The sequence below is a fragment of the Monodon monoceros genome, unplaced genomic scaffold (genome assembly GCF_005190385.1).
Source record: "Monodon monoceros isolate NGI ecotype Baffin Bay Population unplaced genomic scaffold, NGI_Narwhal_1 Super_Scaffold_12, whole genome shotgun sequence".
Classification (NCBI taxonomy): Eukaryota; Metazoa; Chordata; class Mammalia; order Artiodactyla; family Monodontidae; genus Monodon; species Monodon monoceros.
Window position 1 is genome coordinate 167,760,932 of NW_021703768.1, and position 20,313 is coordinate 167,781,244.

Genomic DNA, 20,313 nt, shown 5'->3' on the forward strand with positions numbered 1-20,313 from the left:
GAGGTTTTCCTGTCCCAGAGTGTCCCCCAGTCTGGGGACCCCAGTCTGGGGAGTGTGGGGAGCATCTCCCAAGAGATGAAAAAGCATCTGGGAACCACGTCTGAAATCCCAGGCATCAGACTCCAGTCACTGCCCTCCTGCTTCTGTCCACACCCAGCTCCATGCCTGTTTCCAAGTCATCAGTCCCCAGAGGGATAAGGTGATGACATTTGTGGTGAAAATGGAAAACCCTCGACCTTCAGGACTGTTGGATGTTCTTGTGTCCTTCCCTGACAATTCTTTTCTCTCTCTCTCTCTCTCCCTCTTTTTTTTGGCCACACCACACGGCTTGTGGGATCCTAGTTCCCCGACGTGGGATCGAACCCATACACTTGGCAGTGAAAATGCGGAGTCCTAACCACTGGACCACCAGGAAATTCCCCTCTTTTCTCTTTTTAACATTTTTGTTGAGGTTTAACACAGGCATGGTCAAGTTCATAAGTGTCAGGATTGGAGGTTGATTGAGGTGATGACCCTTGGGTCAGGATATAGGACATTTCCAGCCCCTGCTGGGTCCTTGGACCCTCCAGTTGATTCTCCCCTCCCTCAAGGTGACCACTACTCTGACATCCATCACTTGGGTGAGTTTTACCTGATTTTGAATTTCACGTATGGGATGGCAGGGTGTCCACTCTTGCCTCTGGCTTCTCTTGATCCTCATGTGGAGCAGGCAATTGTTCCTTTTCGTGGTTACGTAGTATTCCTGGGTATCATTTCTTTCTTCCTTTTGTTTTATTTATTTATTTATTAAAAAAAATGCTTTGGGCTTCCCTGGTGGCGCAGTGGTTGAGAGTCCACCTGCCGATACAGGGGACACGGGTTCGTGCCCCGGTCCGGGAAGATCCCACATGCCGCGGAGCGGCTGGGCCCGTGAGCCATGGCTGCTGAGCCTGCGCGTCCGGAGCCTGTGCTCCGCAACAGGAGAGGCCACAACAGTGAGAGGCCTGCGTACCGCAAAAAAAAAAAAAAAAAAAAAAAAAATGCTTTTTTGGCCGCGACGCACAGCATGTGGGATCTTAGTTCCCTGACCAGTGATGGAGCCCATGCCCCCTGCATTGGAAGCGCAGAGTCTTAACCACTGGACTTCCAGGGAAGTCCCCATTTTTCTCTTTTTATATTGTGGTAAAATAAATATAACATATTACTTATCATTTTAACCACTGAAAGTGTATAATTCAGGGATATCTAGGACATTCATGATGTAGCATGACCCTCACTAGTATCTAGCTCCAGAATACTTAAAAGAAGACCCCATGCCCATTAGCAGTCATCCCCATCCCCCCTCCCTCCCAGCCACTGGCGACAACTCTTCTGCTTTCTGTCCCTGTGGATTTGCCTCATCTGGACAGTTCATACAGTATGTAGCCATTTCTATTTGGCTTTCTTTACTCAGCATAATGTTGGTTTTTGTTTTTTTTTTTTATTGCGGTACGCGGGCCTCTCACTGTTGCGGCCTCTCCCGTTGCGGAGCACAGGCTCCGGATGCGCAGGCTCAGCGGCTATGGCTCACGGGCCCAGCCGCTCCGCGGCATGTGGGATCTTCCCGCACCGGGGCATGAACCCGTGTCCCCTGCATCGGCAGGCGGACTCTCAACCACTGCGCCACCAGGGAAGCCCACTCAGCATAATGTTTTCAAGGTGCATCCACGTTGTATCACGTGTGACCGCTTTATTCCTTCATGTGAATCTACCACATTTTGTTTGTCCATTCATCTGTTGATGGACATTTGGGCTGTTGCCACCTTTTCGCTATTGCGAATAGTGCTGCTGGGAATATTCACATGCAAGTTTTTCTTGAGCATCGCTTTCAGTTCTTCTAGGTCTATACCTAGGAGTGGAATTGCTGGGTCATATGGTAAGTCTATATTTAGCTTTTGAAGAACTGCCACACTGTTTTTACACAGCAGCTGTAACATTTTACATTCCCACTGGCAGTGTACAGGGGTTCCAGTATCTCAACCTCCTTGCAAACACTTGGATTTTTTCCTTTCTATCTTAACCACCGGGTGCCAATTTTTCATGATTTGTCCATTTTACCTGTTTGTGGACATTTGGGTTGTTTCCAGTTTGGGGCGATTATGGTTAAATCTGTTTTGAGCCTTTTTGTTCATGTCTCTTGGCAACTATACTCTTTTCTTCCCCAGTAAATGCCCAGGGGTGGAATGGCTGAGTCACGGGGTAGGACATGGCCGGGATATTTTCTCCCGTAGCCTGTGAGGGAGGCAATGCCACCCATGTCCTGCCAACACTTAGGTTTCAGCCTTTTTTTGTTTGTTTTAATATTTTATTTTATTTTGTTGAAGTATAGTTGATTTACAATGTTGTGTTAGTTTCTGGTGTTCAGCAAAGTGATTCAGTTATACATGTATATACATTCTTTTTTGTATTCTTTTCCATTATGGTTTATCACAGGATATTGAATATAGTTCCCTGTGCTAGACAGTAGGACCTTGTTTATCCTTTCTATATAAAATAGTTTGCGGGCTTCCTTGGTGGCGCAGTGGTTGAGAGTCCGCCTGCCAATGCAGGGGACACGGGTTTGTGCCCCGGTCCAGGAAGATCCCACATGCCGCGGAGCAGCTGGGCCCGTGAGCTATGGCCGCTGAGCCTGCGCGTCCGGAGCCTGTGCTCCGCAACGGGAGAGGCCACAACAGTGAGGGGCCCGCGTACCGCAAAAAAAAAAAAAAAAAAAGTTTGCATCTGTTAATCCCAAGCTCCCAATCCATCCTTCCCCTACTTCCTTCCCCCTTGGCAACCACAAGTCTGTTCTTTATGTCTGTGAGTCTGTTTCTGTTTCGTAGATAAGTTCATTTGTGTCATATTTTAGATTCCACATAAAAGTGATATCATATGGTATTTGTCTTTCTCTTTCTGCCTTACTTCACTTGGTATGATAATCTCTAGTTCCATCCATGGTGTTGCAAATGGCATTATTTTATTCTTTTTTTATGTCAGCCGTTTTAATATTTGCCTTTCTTTCCTTCCTCCCCCATCCCCCTCACCAACCCTGTTCTTCAACATTCATTAAGCATTTGTGTTGACAACACTCTAGTTCTGAGTGCTGGGAGAGGAACAAAGTCCCTGCTCCTGGGTACAAATAGCTCTCAACCTGGGACAGGAGGGAGCCCGAGGGCTGAATGCAGATATGTCAGTTCATTTCATTCTTGCAACAACTTGGGCCATAAACTCTGAGAAAACACATTTAATGTATGGGGAAAAGGGATTTGGAGAGTCAAGGGACAGATCCAGTGTCTAGCACCCCTGCTGGGATATGAATCCAGGGTATGTGATTCCAGGCCCTGAAAGAGGCATTCATTCATTCATTGTTTATTCATTTGTTCATTCCTCCATTCCGTAAACACTTCCTGACAAGTTTACTGTGCCTCCAAGAGGTCTCAGTCCTGGTCCCCAAGGAAACCCCAGTCTGCAGGAAGAAGGGCGGGCCACAGATGCTCCCCAGCTGTGGATTCAGAACTGGGCTAGAGGGTGCACCTGGAGCTGGAGGAGTCAGGAGTAGGGCAGTGAAGGCTCTGTGTGGGGAGACAGGGAAGGTATCCTGGGACAAGGGACATTGAGGCTGGGCTTTTGAAGAGTGCACAGGAGTTCGTCAGGCAGATGATGGATCCATTAATTCGACAAACACCCTCAGCCAAATCTTCTATGCCAACCTCACCTCAGCCTGGTCCCAGGGAGTCCCCAGGCTGAGGGAGACGGTGCCAGACACAGACTCCCCAAAGGGTCATGGATGGGCTGGAAGGGGAGGGAGGGGCTGGTGGTGTCCCAGGTGGAGGAACATAGAAGTTCTTCAGCAGACCAGCAAGGGTCTCCTGGGAGGAGGATGTGGCTCCAGTTTGCTCCCCCAGAGCAGAAAGAGCTGATGCTGAATGTTTTTGTTTTGGAATATATTGCTTGGGTTAAATGAGGCAAAGACAACATGATTCTGCCTCAAAGAGATGCTTGGATTTGCTCCAAGGCACCTCCCAGCAGTGGAGCCTCAGTTTCCCTGAGTGAGGAATATGGGAGGAAAAACATACAGCCCCTTACCCATGAGCCTGGCGTGCTGGTGATAGAGGAGGACCTCAAATTGTTGCCTGTGGGTGGAATTTCATGCATTTGAGATAAACAGGGATCTGTGAATGGAACAGGGTTGTCTCAACTATACCTGAAAGGATCTAGGAGGACTTCCCAGGGGAAGTAGCGCTTGAGTCAGTCAGGACCTCAGCATAAGTATGGGACAACAAGAGGAGAAGCACGTGGAGAAGGAAGAGCATTTCCTCTGGAGGGGGAACAGCATGTGCAAAGGCCCTGAGGCCAGAACAAGCTGGCTGTGTTCAAAGACTAAAGAGGACCACAGAGTGGCTGGCTGGTGTGACAGGGAGGTGCAGGGAGGGGAAACCAGGGAGGTTGGTTGGGGATGGGCCATGCAGGGTCACAGGAAAGGGTGTGGGTTTTACCCTGAGGGCCATGGGAGCCACAGACGGTTTGGGAGCAGAGGGGACGTGGAAAGTGAGCTGTAAAAAGGACCATGAACTGATTCCAGGCATTTTACACCATTAACATGTAACTATCCATCCCATTTTACAGGTGGGGAAACTGAGGATTGCAGAGAGTAAGTCACGTGCCCAGGATCACACAATCACATGACCGACCCAGGATTTGAATCCATATGCCCTTAGTTTTAGGGGCTGGGCTCTTAAACACTACACTATGGGGCAAAAAGGAAAGAGGGGTCTGGGAGTCCCCTGACAGGGGTGGGCACTCACTTGCAATCACTTTATTCTATAAAATCACCAGGATGTGAGGTGGGATGGGATGGGGGGAGGGAGGCTCCGTTTTGTTTATAATCCAGTCCTCTCTGGGTGGGGGAGCTCTCAGCCCCTTCCTAAATCCCCCAATTAGTGCAAAGAGGCCCCCAAATGACAATAACCTCCCCTCTCCTCTTACCAGCTCAGGGTCCTGCCAAGCTCCACCTCCACAGGGGATTGGACAAGACAGCCCACTTTGGACACCTAACAGCAGCTCAGGACATGAATGCCCCCCCTTCCTCCCCCTTGGGCCACTCTAAATCTCACCTCAGGGCAGGCCCTAGATAGAGGGTGAGTAGGGAGGGAGGTGACTGGCTGGAGTGGCTTGGATCCCTGCGAGCTTCAGAGGACCATGAAGAGGAGCCATGAGTCATTGAGCACGTACTGTATTCAATGTCATCCTCAGAAATGACTTGCACCCCTTCCCTCCTCTGTTCCACACACATGTATTGAGTGACAGACCAGTAGTGGGCGAATCTCGGTCCTGCCCTCATCAGGAGCTTCTAGCTCAGTGCTCCCAAGAGTGTTACTGAACTGAACTCAGGTCCTCTCATCCAACACGCTGCAAAGCCAGTCTACTGACACCAGGTTGTGGTGAAGGAAAGTACAGCATTTATTCTCAGGGCAGCAAGCAAGGAGAACAGGCAGCTAATACTCAAAAGACCCAATCTCTGCAATGGCTTCCAGAAAAGGGTTTTTAAAGGCAACGTTAGGGGTGAGGGTCAAAGGGTGTGTGACTACTTCATGGACATTTTTCTGATTGGTTGGTGGTGAGATAACAGGGTGATGTTTCAGGAATCTCAATCATCAATCTTCTGCCTCCAAGCAGTTTAGGGTCTATATGTTTGTGGTCAGCAGTTTCCATCTGGTGGGGTGCTGGTTTCTGCAAAAACAACTTAAGAATGTGTGTCAGAAGATTATCCATATCCCTCAAGGAGAAACTAGGGGCTCTGTGACTCTTTATATGGCTGACCTGTTATTTAAGTTATTGTCATTATTCTCCTCCTTGACTGCTTCTCCTTTGTCCCTGCTTTTCCACTTCTCTAATCATTAACTTCTTGGGTCTGCTCTTGAGGAAGGCCTGAGAGACTAAACCTTTTTCTACAAGCAAGAAGTGGGGAACACAGGGGTCTGTCACTGGGAAGGCCCCACAGGGTCCATTCTGTTTCCTGAGGGCTGAGAGCTCCCTAATCTTTGATACCAGATGCATTCATTCATTATTCCAGTCAACATGTATTTCTTGAGCACCTCCTATACGCTAGGCAATGGGGAGACAGTGTTCTCTGAGACCCCGTTCTAGCTTCTAAAGAACTTGCTGCCTGGTTGGGAAACAGACAAGAAAACTGGTATGAGAACACAGGATGCCAAAGGCCCAAGGGGCGGTCTCCACCCAGCCTTGGGCATCAAGGAAGGTTTCCTGGAGGAGGGGACGTTTCAGTTGAGAGAGGGAGAGAAAGTGGCCTATACAGGAGAAGAGAAAGGAAGGGGTGTTTCTGGCAGTAGGAACAGCGCGTGCAAAAGCAGGTAGGCGAGGCCTGTTGGAGGAATTAAAGACATTTAGGGAGGCCTAGTCTGGAGGAGGATGCAAGAGAAGGGAAGACCAGTTGCCGATCACCGGGCGAGAAGAGCCTTGTGGGCAGAGCTTTCGAAGTACGTCCTCTCATTGGCTACCAGCTGTTGTATGAAGGACTGCCCTAGTGGTTACACCTGTCCTGGTCCAATCAGCGACGGCCAACAGGGTGCGGTCAGGGGCGGAGCTACATCCTGTCAGGCATCCAGTCCAGGGCCAGAGGCGACCTGCCTTGCGTGGCTTGCAATCCCGGGAGGAGGACGGAGACTGGAGGAGATTGAGAGGAGTCCTGACCCAGTTTCCCACCATCGTCCAGATCTGGACCCACAAGTGGTGCAGTGTCCTGACATCCAGACCGTATTCAAGTCAAACGGTCACCATTGTACCCGCATCTCCCGTCCTAAAAATAATGCCGCCGTGAAACACAAGTTTAAAGACAGCACAGGGATCAAGGGTGCAGGCCCCAAGCCTGGTGAGGTTCAAATCCCAGCTGTGTCCCTCCCCAGTTCTTTGACCTCCCTGTGCCTCAGTTTCCCCATCAACTGAACCTGTATCATAACAGCCCCACCCAGTAGGGGCGCTGTTGGGATTAAAGGAGTTAAAACACACCCAACAAGAACCAGATGCTGCATGTGCTAAGTGCTCACGCGGTTAGTTCTTTTTTTTTTTTTTAAATTAATTAATTTATTTGGCTGCATGGGATCCCAGTACGCGTGATCTTCGTTGCGGCGCACGGGCTCCAGAGCACTTGGGCTCTCTAGTCGTGGCGCGTGGGCTCCAGACTGTGCAGGCTTAGTTGCCCCACGGGCATGTGGGATCTTAGTTCCCTGACCAGGGAGGGAACCCGTGTCCCCTGCATTGGAAGGTGGATTCTTAACCACTGGACCACCAGGGAAGTCCACCAGTTAGTTATTCTTGTCATTTATCTTTTTGCTTTGGAAATCGACTGGCCACACGTAGCTCTCTAGACAGCTGGAGACCATCTGCCTGGGGTCTTCCCAGGGAGAGCATTCCAAACCCAGGCCTCTTTCCAGATGTATCGATTTTTAACCCCAGTAAAGCTGACATCCTGTTCCTAAACATGGTTAAGCATCAGTTCATTTGGACTTTGCAGTTCCCCTTTAGCATACTAGAGCCCAAGTGTGTACGCATCTGGGTCTCAAACCTTTTCAAAGGACTCTGGTATTCTTGGGAGTCCTGAGCACCTGGGGACTGACACAGCCTTATCCTAGAGGCACGGCTTCGGGTCCGGCTGTACCTCATACTATCTGTGCAGCTCGGGCAAATGCTTCGGCATCTCTGATCAGTTTCCCACCTGTCAAAGATGACATCATTGGGCTTCCCTGGTGGCGCAGCGGTTAAGAGTCCGCCTGCCGGTGCAGAGGACACGGGTTCGTGCCCCGGTCCGGGAAGATCCCACATGCCGTGGAGCGGCTAGGCCCTTGAGCCATGGCCACTGAGCCTGCGCGTCCGGAGCCTGTGCTCCGCAACGGGAGAGGCCACAACAGTGAGAGGCCCGTGTACCACAAAAAATGCATTCCTATGAAAAAAAAAGATGACATCATTGAAGCCCCTTTGTCGAGTGTTCTCAGCCCTCTCCCCAGGCTGGGCGAGAGTCCACTGGGTCTCCAGCCAGTCTGGGGTGGGGAAACAGGACTCGGAGGGGTGGCATAAATGGGGGTGCAGCTCTGAGTTGGGGCACGTCGAGGGGCTTGGCTGGGGCAGTGGTGGCTGCAGCGGCCTGGAGGCTGGAGAGGACAGAGGCTTGGGGGTCCTGCTGGCTTCTCCCCTGAGCTGGACCCAGGCCCAACTGCAGATGAGCCTCACAAGCTCTTGGGATTTTCACTTTGGACATACATCCATCTCAACTCCCAGAGTCACTCCTTTATGCCTCAGTTTTCTTGGAAAATGGAAATGACTGTACACACCTGGAGAGATGGCACATAAGTGAGGTAAACGAGAAGAGCTCAATAATTGTTGAGAGGGAGACCTTACTTAAAAAAAACAAACAAACAAAACCAAAAGCAAAGCAAAACAAAACTATCATTTTTAGAGGATTTGAGAATGTAGGTGTTCAGGGTCCCAGCTGGATTCCCTCAGTTCACACCCTAGCTCTGCCACTTCCCTGCTGTGTGACCTTGGGTATGAGACTGAACAATTTTGCTCTCAATTTCCCTGCCTGTAAAATCAATTTGGGGATTAAACGAGCGAACATTTGTAGAGTTCTGTGCAGCACCTGGCACACTGAGGGCACTTGCTGAATAAGTTAACTCCCCTGGAGGTGGTCCCTGGCTCCGGGTGACCTCCAGCCTTAGGATCGTCTATTGACCCAGTACTGCCCCCTGCTGGTCACTCTGGGGACTTTGGGCTGAGCCCTGCCTTGGAGGCCAGAGCCCCTTCTGCCATCCTGTCTGAACCAGTCCCATTTCTTTGCCCCCGTCGAGGCCTCATCCTCTTGATCAATCCAATCACTCTCTTTTATTATCAGCACTCTCCAGGCCAATCCAATCCCTTCACTTCCTCGAGTTAGTCACGCCCCAGAGTGACGCTGCTCAGGGCTGGGAATTTGCAAGGAATCAGCGCTGACCTTGACCCATTGGCTTTCTAGGAACCAATTATTTTATCCCCATTTTATAGGTGATAAATGAAGAATGCCCTCATTGATTTCTCTTTGTTACCACCAGCCTGAAAGCCACAGCTAAGGCCATCACAAGGTCCAGCCTCAGAGCATTTGCACTTGCCATGCTCTCTGCTAGGAATGGCCTTCCTCCAATTCCACCGTGCTTAGCGAGACCTTGCCACTGTCCAACTTCCTCTCTTCTAGGACGCCTTTCCCAACATCCCAATCAGAGTCTCCATCCCCCTTAGTCATCTCCCTTCCTTTGTCCCAGCACTGACCTCAGAGACTGGGCTCTGTTGCTCCATATCCTCCTTCCAGGCTCTAGGCAGTACCCTCACCCACAGTCCCGCCCTGACCATGGACGTGGCATGGACATGAATATGGATCCAGGCTGCGTTTGTTGAATGAATGAATGAATGGTTACATGAATATCTGTGTGGCAGAAACAGCCTATTCTGAGAGTTGGTCCAGCCTCACTTCACATCCCAGCCTTGTCTCTCCAATCTCTCAGGAATCTCTCCAATATCTTCCTATCTATAAAAAGAGCACAGTATTGCACCCACCTCTGGTTTCAGAGGATTGAGAGAAATAACACGTCAGGCAGGCACCCAGCACATTGTCAAGCACAAAGTAGGCCTTCAGGAACCACATGAATACTCTTCTCCTCTCCAATTATGAGGACCTTGGACTCGGGACTCATGTCCTGCTTCATCTACTTCAGTTCTCGCCCACGCCCCACCCTGCCCCAGTCCCCAGGGCAAGGCCATTGACAACAGAACTGTCAGGGGAAGAAGATGAGAGCATAGGACAGTCCCAAGGGCTCTGAATTCCATGTTCCCCACACATCCCATTGCTTGCTACCCGGATAACAGGGACTGGAGTCAGAGATAGACAAACAGGTGGAGGGTGGACCCCTGAGTTTGATGTCTTGATTTTGGCCCTAGAAGCCAGGAGACCCTTTACCCTCTGTCTACACTCTGGTCCCAAGTGGCTACACTCTATCTCATGTTGATGTCTCCTCCATTCGTATAACCAGCCCAACCTCTCCCCTGAGCTTCAGACTCCAATATCCAACAGTACTGGGTATTCTCATTGGGTGCCTTGTAAGTATCTCATATTCAGCAAGTCCAAAGCACCGGTCCCAGTTTCTCACCCTGAGATCTGCTTCTCCATCAGCATGGTAGATGATGGCTCCACCATCACCCATGTGCCCAGGTCCCAAACCCTGGACTCATTCTTGTCACTTCTTTTCCTTTACCCCACATGTCCAGTCCATTGGCTGGTTGTGTAGGCTCAGACTCCAGAATGAACCTGAAACTTCCCTGCACTCCCATGGGCCCCACTGTCTCCTGCCTGGATTCTGTCCTGGCCTTCTGCCACCTGCATTCCCCTCCTGACCATCCCTTCTCCCCTGAGCAACCTCAGAAAGATTTTTTAAATTATAAATCAGATCATGTCCCTCCTCTGCTCAAAGCCCTCCCATGGCCACCCATTGGCCTTCAAGGAAAACCCACAATCCTCCCTGTGGCCAGGAGATCCCATGTGGACTGTACTCCTGCCCACTACCTCCTCCCTTCCTCCCTCCCTCCAACCCTTCCTCCCTCCCTCTGACAAGTACTGATTAATTCATCTTTATGGACTTCCAACTGTGTGCTGAGACTGGTCCCAACACAGTACAGTCACCCCCCGCCAGTGCAGTTGGGGCATCAGAGAGGGGTCTGGGGTTAAGTTTAGGGTTAGGGTTAGGGGTTCATGGGTGAGGATGAGGCCTCAGTGGCCACAAGTTGCCCATGGAGCCTAGGGTCCTGCTGGGCCTATGTTCTGCCCCACAGGGCTGAAGTCCCCTGTCTCCCTCTCACTTAGTCTCCTTCTCTCAGTCTCTTTCTCTCTCTGCATCTCAGACCCCTCCCCCTATCCCCCAGGCTCCTCACAGCCTCCCCATCTCCTCCGTCTCTCACTCTGCTCCAGCCACACCAGCCTCCTCGGCATTCCTCCAACACACCAGGCATGTCCCACCTCAGGGCCTTTGCATCTGCTCTGCCCTCTGTCTTGAATCCCCCTCCCCCAACTCTCCCCATGCCTGGCTCCTTCTCCTCCCTTGGGTCTTAGTTCCTGTGTTGCCTCTGCCAGGAGGCAGTTACCCTCTCCTCCACCATTTCTCTCTATCATGGGACCCTTCCTGTTTTCCTCATAATTTTCCTTGATTTCCTCTGTGCGTGCTTATTTGTTTGTTTCCAACTCTCGTGCTAGGGACCATGTCACTTGTTGCAACCTGTTGACAAGAGTAGTTCCCAGCATCCAGATGGTGCCGACAAATATTTGCTGAACAAATTGATTGACATCTGATTTATATCTGTCTCCTCCATGGAGCTTTGCTCAGTGCCATAAACCTTGCATGTACTCAGCAAGGATTGCGAATTTATTTGAAGACCAAGCAATGTTGCCCTGTATTGGGACTCTAGAAGCAGCTCCGCTCACTCCCCAGTAAAGAGCTGAGCTCAGCAGATGCTGTGGAGGAGGAACTTTCTCATCCAAAGCCCAGATGTCTCCATAGCTTCTCTTGGCACCGGAGATTGGCAAGTTTTAATAAGAACAGGGCCCCTGGGGATGGCCAGGAGCTTGGATGGCTGGGAGGGATGTGTGTGTGCATTTGGTGGAGTGGGAGGGGGGTCTCTTTGCACGCACGTGTGTGTGTGTGTTGTGCTTTTCACCAGTCTGTGCACTATCTCCCATCACCTCTCTTTCAATAATTTTTATCTGTGGATTTTATAGGATGGTGGAGAGAAAGTGAGACATCAGGAGCTAAGAGAGATGGAAAGACAGACAGATGGACGGACAGTCTGAGTTTGCAAAAGACATGAATGTAGATGCACAGTGAGGAGAGCTAAGGAAAGAGGGAAGAACAGAGAAGAGAGGAGAAGAGAAAATAGCAGGGCATAATTAAGTGGAGGGATGAGATAGCTCAAATAAGTAACTTTGGATTGAGCTGAGTTGTTGGTGGGAGTGAAACGGGACACTGGGACTTAAAAATTAATTGGATATGAGTGATCAGTTTATCAGGGGCTTTGGCAGAAGGAAGGAGATGAGGTGTGGGTAAGAGAGAGAGAACAAGAGATAGCCTCATCCACCAGAGGGCAGACAGCAGAAGCAAGAAGAACTACAATCCTGCAGCCTGTGGAACAAAAACCACATTCACAGAAATATAGACAAGACGAAAGGCAGAGGGCTATGCACCAGATGAAGGAACAAGATAAAACCCCAGAAAAACAACAAACTGAAGCGGAGATAGGAAAATTTCCAGAAAAGGAATTCAGAATAATGATGGTGAAGAAGATCCAAGATCTCGGAAAAGGAATGGAGGCAAAGATCGAGAAGATGCAAGAAATGTTTAACCAAGACCTAGAAGAATTAAAGAACAAGCAAACAGAGACGAACAATACAAGAACTGAAATGAAAAATACACTAGAAGGAAACAATAGCAGAATAACTGAGGCAGAAGAATGGATAAGTGACTGGAGAATGGTGGAATTCACTGCCATGGAACAGAATAAAGAAAAAAAGAATGAAAGGAAATTAAGACAGCCTAAGAGACTTCTGGGACAACATTAAATGCAATAACATTCACATTATAGGGGCCCCAGGAGGTGAAGAGAGAGAGAAAGGACCCGAGAAAATATCTGAAGAGATTATAGTTGAAAACTGTCCTAACCTGGGAAAGGAAATAGCCACCCAAGTCCAGGAAGTGCAGAGAGTCCCAGACAGGATAAACCCAAGGGGAAACATGCCGAGACACATAGTAATCAAATTGACAAAAATTAAAGACAAAGAAAAAATTTTTAAAGCAACAAGGGAAAAGCAACAAATAACATACAAGGGAACTCCCATAAGGTTAACAGCTGATTTCTTAGCAGAAACTCTACAAGCCAGACGGGAGCGGCACGATATATTTAAAGTGATGAAAGGGAGGAACCTACAACCAAGATTACTCTACCCAGCAGGGTTTTTATTCAGAGTCGATGGATAGATCAAAAGCTTTACAGACAAGTAATAGCTAAGAGAATTCAGCACCACCAAACCAGCTCTACAACAAAAGCTAAAGGAACTTCTCTAAGTGGAAATCACAAGAGAAGAAAAGGACCTACAAAAACAAACCAATAACAATTAAGAAAATGATAATAGGAACATACATATCGATAATCACCTTAAACATGAATGGATTAAATGCTCCAGCCAAAAGACACAAGCTCGCTGAATGGATACAAAAACAAGACCCATATATGTGCTGTCTACAAGAGACCCACTTCAGACCTAGGGACACATACAGACTGAAAGTGAGGGGATGGAAAAAGATATTCAATGCAAATGGAAATGAAAAGAAGGCTGGGGGCTTCCCTGGTGGCGCAGTGGTTAAGATTCTGCCTGCCGATGCAGGGGACACGGGTTCGTGCCCCAGTCCGGGAAGATCCCACATGCCGTGGAGCGGCTGGGCCCGTGAGCCATGGCCGCCGAGCCTGCGTGTCCGGAGCCTGTGCTCCTCAAAGGGAGAGGCCACAACCGTGAGAGGCCCATGTACCGCAAAAAAAAAAAAAAAAAGAAAGCTGGATTAGCAATACTCATATCAGATAAAATAGACTTTAAAATAAACAATGTTACAAGAGACAAGGAAGGACACTACGTAATGATCAAGGGATCAATCCAAGAAGAAGATATAACAATTATAAATATATATGCACCCAACATAGGAGCACCTCAATACATAAGGCAACTGCTAACAACTATAAAAGAGGAAATTGACACAATAACAGTGGGGGACTTTAACACCTCACTTACACCAATAGACAGATCATCCAAACAGAAAATTAATAAGGAAACACAAGCTTTAAATGGCACAATAGACCAGATAGGTTTAATTGATATTTATAGGACATTCCATCCAAAAACAGCAGATTACATTTTCTTCTCAAGTGCGCATGGAACATTCTCCAGGATAGATCACATCTTGGGTCACAAATCAAGCCTCAGTAAATTTAAGAAAATTGAAATCATATCAAGCATCTTTTCTGACTACAACACTATGAGATTAGAAATCAATTACAGAGGAAAAAACGTAAAAAACACAAAAACATTGAGGCTAAACAATACATTACTAAATAACCAAGAGATCACTGAACAAAGAGGAAATCAAAAAATACCTAGAGACAAATGACAATGAAATCACGACAATCCAAAACCTTTGGAATGCAGCAAAAGCAGTTCTAAGAGGGAAGTTTATAGCAATACAAGCCTACCTAAAGAAACAAGAAAAATCTCAAATAAACAATCTAAACTTACACCTAGAGGAGCCAGAGAAAGAAGAACAAACAAAACCCAAAGTTAGTAGAAGGAAAGAAATCATAAATATCAGAGCAGAAATAAATGAAGTAGAAACAAAGAAAACAATAGCAAAGATCAATAAAACTAAAAGCTGGTTCTTTGAGAAGATAAACAAAATTGATAAACCATTAGCCGACTCATCAAGAAAAAGAGGGAGAGGACTCAAATCAATAAAGTTAGAAATGAAAAAGGAGAAGTTACAACAGACACAGCAGAAATACAAAGCATCCTAAGAGACTACTACAAGCAACTCTATGCCACTAAAATGGACAACCTGGAAGAAATGGACAAATTCTTAGAAAGGTAAAACCTTCCAAGACTGAACCAGGAAGAAATAGAAAATATGAACAGGCCAATCACAAGTAATGAAATTGAAACTGGGATTAAAAATCTTCCAACAAACAAAAGTCCAGGACCAGATGGCTTCACAGGTGCATTCTATCAAACATTTAGAGAAGAGCTAACACCCATTCTTCTCAAACTCTTCCAAAAAATTGCAGAGGACGGAACACTTCCAAACTCATTCTATGAGGCCACCATCACCCTGATACCAAAACCAGACAAAGATACTACAAAAAAAGAAAATCACAGACCAATATCACTGAAGAATATAGATGCAAAAATCCTCAACAAAATACTAGCAAACAGAATCCAACAGCACATTAAAAGGATCTTACACCATGATCAAGTGGGATTTATCCCAGGGATGCAAAGATTCTTCAATATACACAAATCAATCAATGTGATACACCATATTAACAGACTGAAGAATAAAAACCATATGATCATCTCAATAGATGCAGAAAAAGCTTTTGACAAAATTCAACAGCGATTTATGATAAAAACTCTCCAGAAAGTGGGCATAGAGGGAACCTACCTCAACATAATAAAGGCCATATGTGACAACCCACAGCAAACATCATTCTCAATGGTGAAAAACTGAAAGCATTTCCTCTAAGATCAGGAACAAGACAAGGATGTCCACTCTCACCACTATTATTCAACATAGTTTTGGAAGTCCTAGCCATGGCAATCAGAGAAGGAGAAGGAATACAAATTGGAAAAGAAGAAGTAAAACTGTCACTGTTTGCAGATGACATGATACTATATATAGAGAATCCTAAAGATGCCACCAGGAAACTACTAGAGCTAATCAATGAATTTGGTAAAGTTGCAGGATACAAAATTAATGCACAGAAATCTCTTGCATTCCTATACACTAATGATGAAAAAATCTGAAAGGGAAATTAAGGAAACACTCCCATTTACCATTGCAACAAAAAGAATAAAACACCTAGGCATAAACTTACCTAGGGAGACAAAAGACCTATATGCAGAAAACTACAAGGCACTGATGAAAGAAATTAATGATGATACAAACAGATGGAGAGATATACCATGTTCTTGGATTGGAAGAATCAACATTTTGAAAATGACTCTAGGGCTTCCCTGGTGGCGCAGTGGTTGAGAGTCCACCTGCCGATGCAGGGGACACGGGTTCATGCCCCGGTCTGGGAGGATCCCACATGCCATGCAGCAGCTAGGCCCGCGAGCCATGGCCGCTGAGCCTGCGCATCCGGAGCCTGTGCTCTGCAACGGGAGAGGCCGCAACAGTGAGAGGCCCACGTACCGCAAAAAAAAAATAATAATAATAAAATAAATGCATATACTACACAAAGCAATCTACAGATTCAATGCGATCCCTATCAAATTACCAATGGCATTTTTTACAAAACTAGAACAAAAAAATCTTAAAATTTGTGTGGAGATACAAAAGACCCCAATTAGCCAAAGCAATCTTGAGGGAAAAGAACGGAGCTGACTCCCTGACTTCAGACTATACTACAAAGCTACAGTCATCAAGACAATATGGTACTGGCACAAAAACAGAAATATGGATCAATGGAACAGGATAGAAAGCCCAGAGATAAACCCATGCACCTATAGTCAACTAATCTATGACAAAGGAGGCAAGGATATACAATGGAGAAAAGACAGTCTCTTCAATAAGTGGTGCTGGGAAAACTGGACAGCTACATGTAAAAGAATGAAATTAGAACACTCCCTAACACCATACAAAAATAAACTCAAACTGGACTAGAGACCTAAATGTAAGACCAGACACTATAAAACTCTTAGAGGAAAACATAGGAAGAACACTCTTTGACATAAATCACAGCAAGATCTTTTTTGACCCACCTCCTAGAGTAATGGAAATAAAAACAAAAATAAACAAATGGGACCTAATGAAACTTAAAAGCTTTTGCACAGCAAAGGAAACTATAAACAAGACGAAAAGACAACCCTTAGAATGGGAGAAAATATTTGCAAATAAATACAAAGGACAGAGGATTAATCTCCAAAATATATAAACAGCTCATGCAGCTCAGTATTAAAAAAACAAACAACCCAATCCAAAAATGGGCAGAAGAACTAAATAGACATTTCTCCAAAGAAGACATACAGGTGGCCAAGAAGCACATGAAAAGCTGCTCAACATCACTAATCATTAGAGAAATGCAAATCAAAACTACAATGAGGTGTCACCTCACACAGGTTAGAATGGGCATCATCAGAAAATCTACAATGCTGGAGAGGGTGTGGAGAAAAGGGAACCCTCTTGCACTGTTGGTGGGAATGTAAATTGATACAGCCACTATGGAGAACAGTATGGAGTTTCCTTAAAAAACTAAAAACAGAGCTACTGTACAACCCAGCAATCCCACTACTGGGCATATACCCAGAGAAAACCATAATTCCAAAGGACACATGCACTCCAATGTTCATTGCAGCACTATATACAATAACCAGGTCATGGAAGCAACCTAAATGCCATCAACAGGTGAATGGATAAAGAAGATGTGGTATATATATACAATGGAATATTACTCAGCCATAAAAAGGAATGAAACTGGGTCATTTGTAGAGAGTGGATGGATCTAGAGACTGTCATACATAGTGAAGTAAGTTAGAAAGAGGAAAACAGATATAGTATATTAATGCATGTATGTGGAACCTAGAAAAATGGTAGTTATGAACCGGTTTGCAAGGAAGAAATTGACACAAAGATGTAGAGAACAAACGTATGGACACCAAGGGGGGAAAGTGGCGTGGGGTGAATTGTACACTTTAAAATATATAAATGGTGGGACTTCCCTGGTGGCCCAGTGGTTAAGAATATGCCTGCCAATGCAGGGGACACGGGTTCGAGCCCTGGTCCAGGAAGATCCCACATGCCGCAGAGCAACTAAGCCCGTGCGCCACAACTACTGAGCCTGCGCTCTAGAGCCCGCGAGCCACAACTACTGAGCCCATGTGCCACAACTACTGAAGCCCGCGCACCCAGAGCCCGTGCTCCGCCACAAGAGAAGGCACTGCAATGAGAAGTCCGTGCACGGCAACGAAGAGAAGCCCCCGCTCACCACAACTAGAGAAAGCCCGCGCGCAGCAACGAAGACCCAATGCAGCCAAAAATAAATAAATAAAATAAATAAATTTTAAATTAAAAAAAATATATATATGGTAAATTTTGTTATGTGGTTTTCTGTGTTTTTTTTTTTGGCTGAGCCATACGGGATCTTAGTTCCCCAACCAGGGATCGAACCTGTGTCCCCTGCACTGGGAGCACGAAGTCTTAACCACTGGACTGCCAAGGAAGTCCCTGTTATGTGTATTTTACATCAATAAGAAAAAGGAATTTAAAATTAAGAGCTTCCTAGAAACTTTGCTCAGGAGGTGAATTCTCTCCCTATGAGCATGGGCTGGGCTTAGTGATTTGCTTACAAACAACAGAGCAGGGAAAGGGAAAAATGATAACTTGACGGTGGATGAACTTGGCAGACAACACCTTACCCAGGTAATCAAAATTAACATCCTCTGTGATGTCATGTGGACATCAGGGACCTCTGGTATGATGTGACAAGGAGGGAACCCCACCTCTGTGATCTTCCCCTCAAACTGCATAACCCCAGTCTAATAATGAGACAACATTAGATGTAGAAGTCAAGGGACTTTCTACAAAATATCTGACCAGCACTATTCAAAGGTATCAAAGTCATGAAAAATAAGGAAAGACTAAGAAACTCAGAGAGGAGGAGACCAAGGAGATAAGATGACTACATGCAATGCAGGATCCTGGATTGGATCCTAGACTAGAAAGAGAACATTAGTGGAAGAACAAGTGAAATATAAAGTCTGCAATTTAGTTAATAACAAGTGCCAATGTTAATGGCACTTATTTTGACCTATGTACCGTGTAACCATATGTAAGATGTTAACATTAGGGAAAACCGAGTGAAGGATATACAGGAATGCTCTGTGCATTTTATAGCTCTGTACCTTTGCAACTTTTTTTGTACATCTAAAATTTTTCCAAAATAAAAAAGTTATTTTAAAAATTAAGAGTTTTGCAAAGCAGAAATAGAGTCACAGATGTAGAAAACAAACTTATGGTTACCATGGGGGGAAGGGGGTGGGATGAATTGGGAGATTGGGATTGAAATATATACACTACTATATATAAAATAGATAGCTAATGAGAACCTACTGTATAGCACAAGGAACTCTACTCAATGCTCTGCGGTGACCTAAATGGGAAGGAAATCTAAAGAAGAGTGGATATGTGGATATGTATAACTGATTCCCTTTGCTGTACAGCAGAAACTGACACAACATTGTAAAACAACTATACTCCAATTAAAAAATAAAATAAGATAAAAATTAAGAGCTTCTGTTCAGAAAATGACACCATGAATAGAATGAAAACAAGCCACAAAATTGGAGATTTTTACAACACGTGAAACTAACAAAGGATTTATATCTAATATGGATAAAGAACTATAAATCAAAAGGAAAAGGCAGTCACATTAAAAAAAATAGATAAAAGACTTCAACAGGCATTTCACCCTAAGAAGAAACCAAAAAATCACATAGTGTTCCACCTCATGAGCAATCAGGAAGCTACTCAAAACCAAAATGAGGCACACTTCACCCCCTTGTTTTGGAACAATTCAAAATCCCAGACAATTCAAACTGTTGGCAAGGATGTGGAGAAGCTGAATGCTTATATGGTACTGATGCTATGTAAGTTGCTGGAGCCACGTCAAAAACAAGTTGAATGTTATTTCATGAAGCTGAGCGTATAGGTGCCCTATGATCCAGCCGTCACTACTCATGTGCAGCAGCCTACATTTCTGAGAATGGTTATGAAAGCTTTGTTTGTGATAATCCCAGAGTGGAAACAATCTTAAAGTCCACCAACTGGGGCTTCCCTGGTGGCGCAGTGGTTAAGAATCCACCTGCCAATGCAGGGGACGTGGGTTCGAGACCTGGTCAGGGAAGATCCCACATGCCACGAAGCAACTAAGCCCAGGTGCCACAACTACTGAGCCCACGTGCCACAACTACTGAAGCCCGTGCGCCTAGAGCCCATGCTCCGCAACAAGAGAAGCCACCACAACGAGAAGCCCGTGCACTGCAACGAAGAGAAGCCCCCTCTCGCTGCAACTAGAGAAAGCCCGCGTGCGGCCACGAAGACCCAAGGCAGCCAAAAATAAATAAATAAAATAAATTTATATTAAAGAAAAGTCCACCAACTGGAAAATAGATAATCAAAGATGTACTAGTTCAAAGGAACACTATACAGCAGTGAAAAATGCATGCATTACAGCTAACCACAAGAAACTCAGATGAATAGCAGTAAAATCATGTTGTGCAAAAAAACCAAGTTATAACAATGTGAATGTTTTATTTTAGTTATGGACAGTTCAAGAACACACAAAGCTAAACCCTGTACTGTTTGCTGATAAATATGTGGTAAAACTCTAAGGAAAAGCAGGGGAATGAAAAACAAAATTAGACGTAGCTCTTCCTTCAGAGGGAAGGGACAATCGATTGGGGAGGGACAG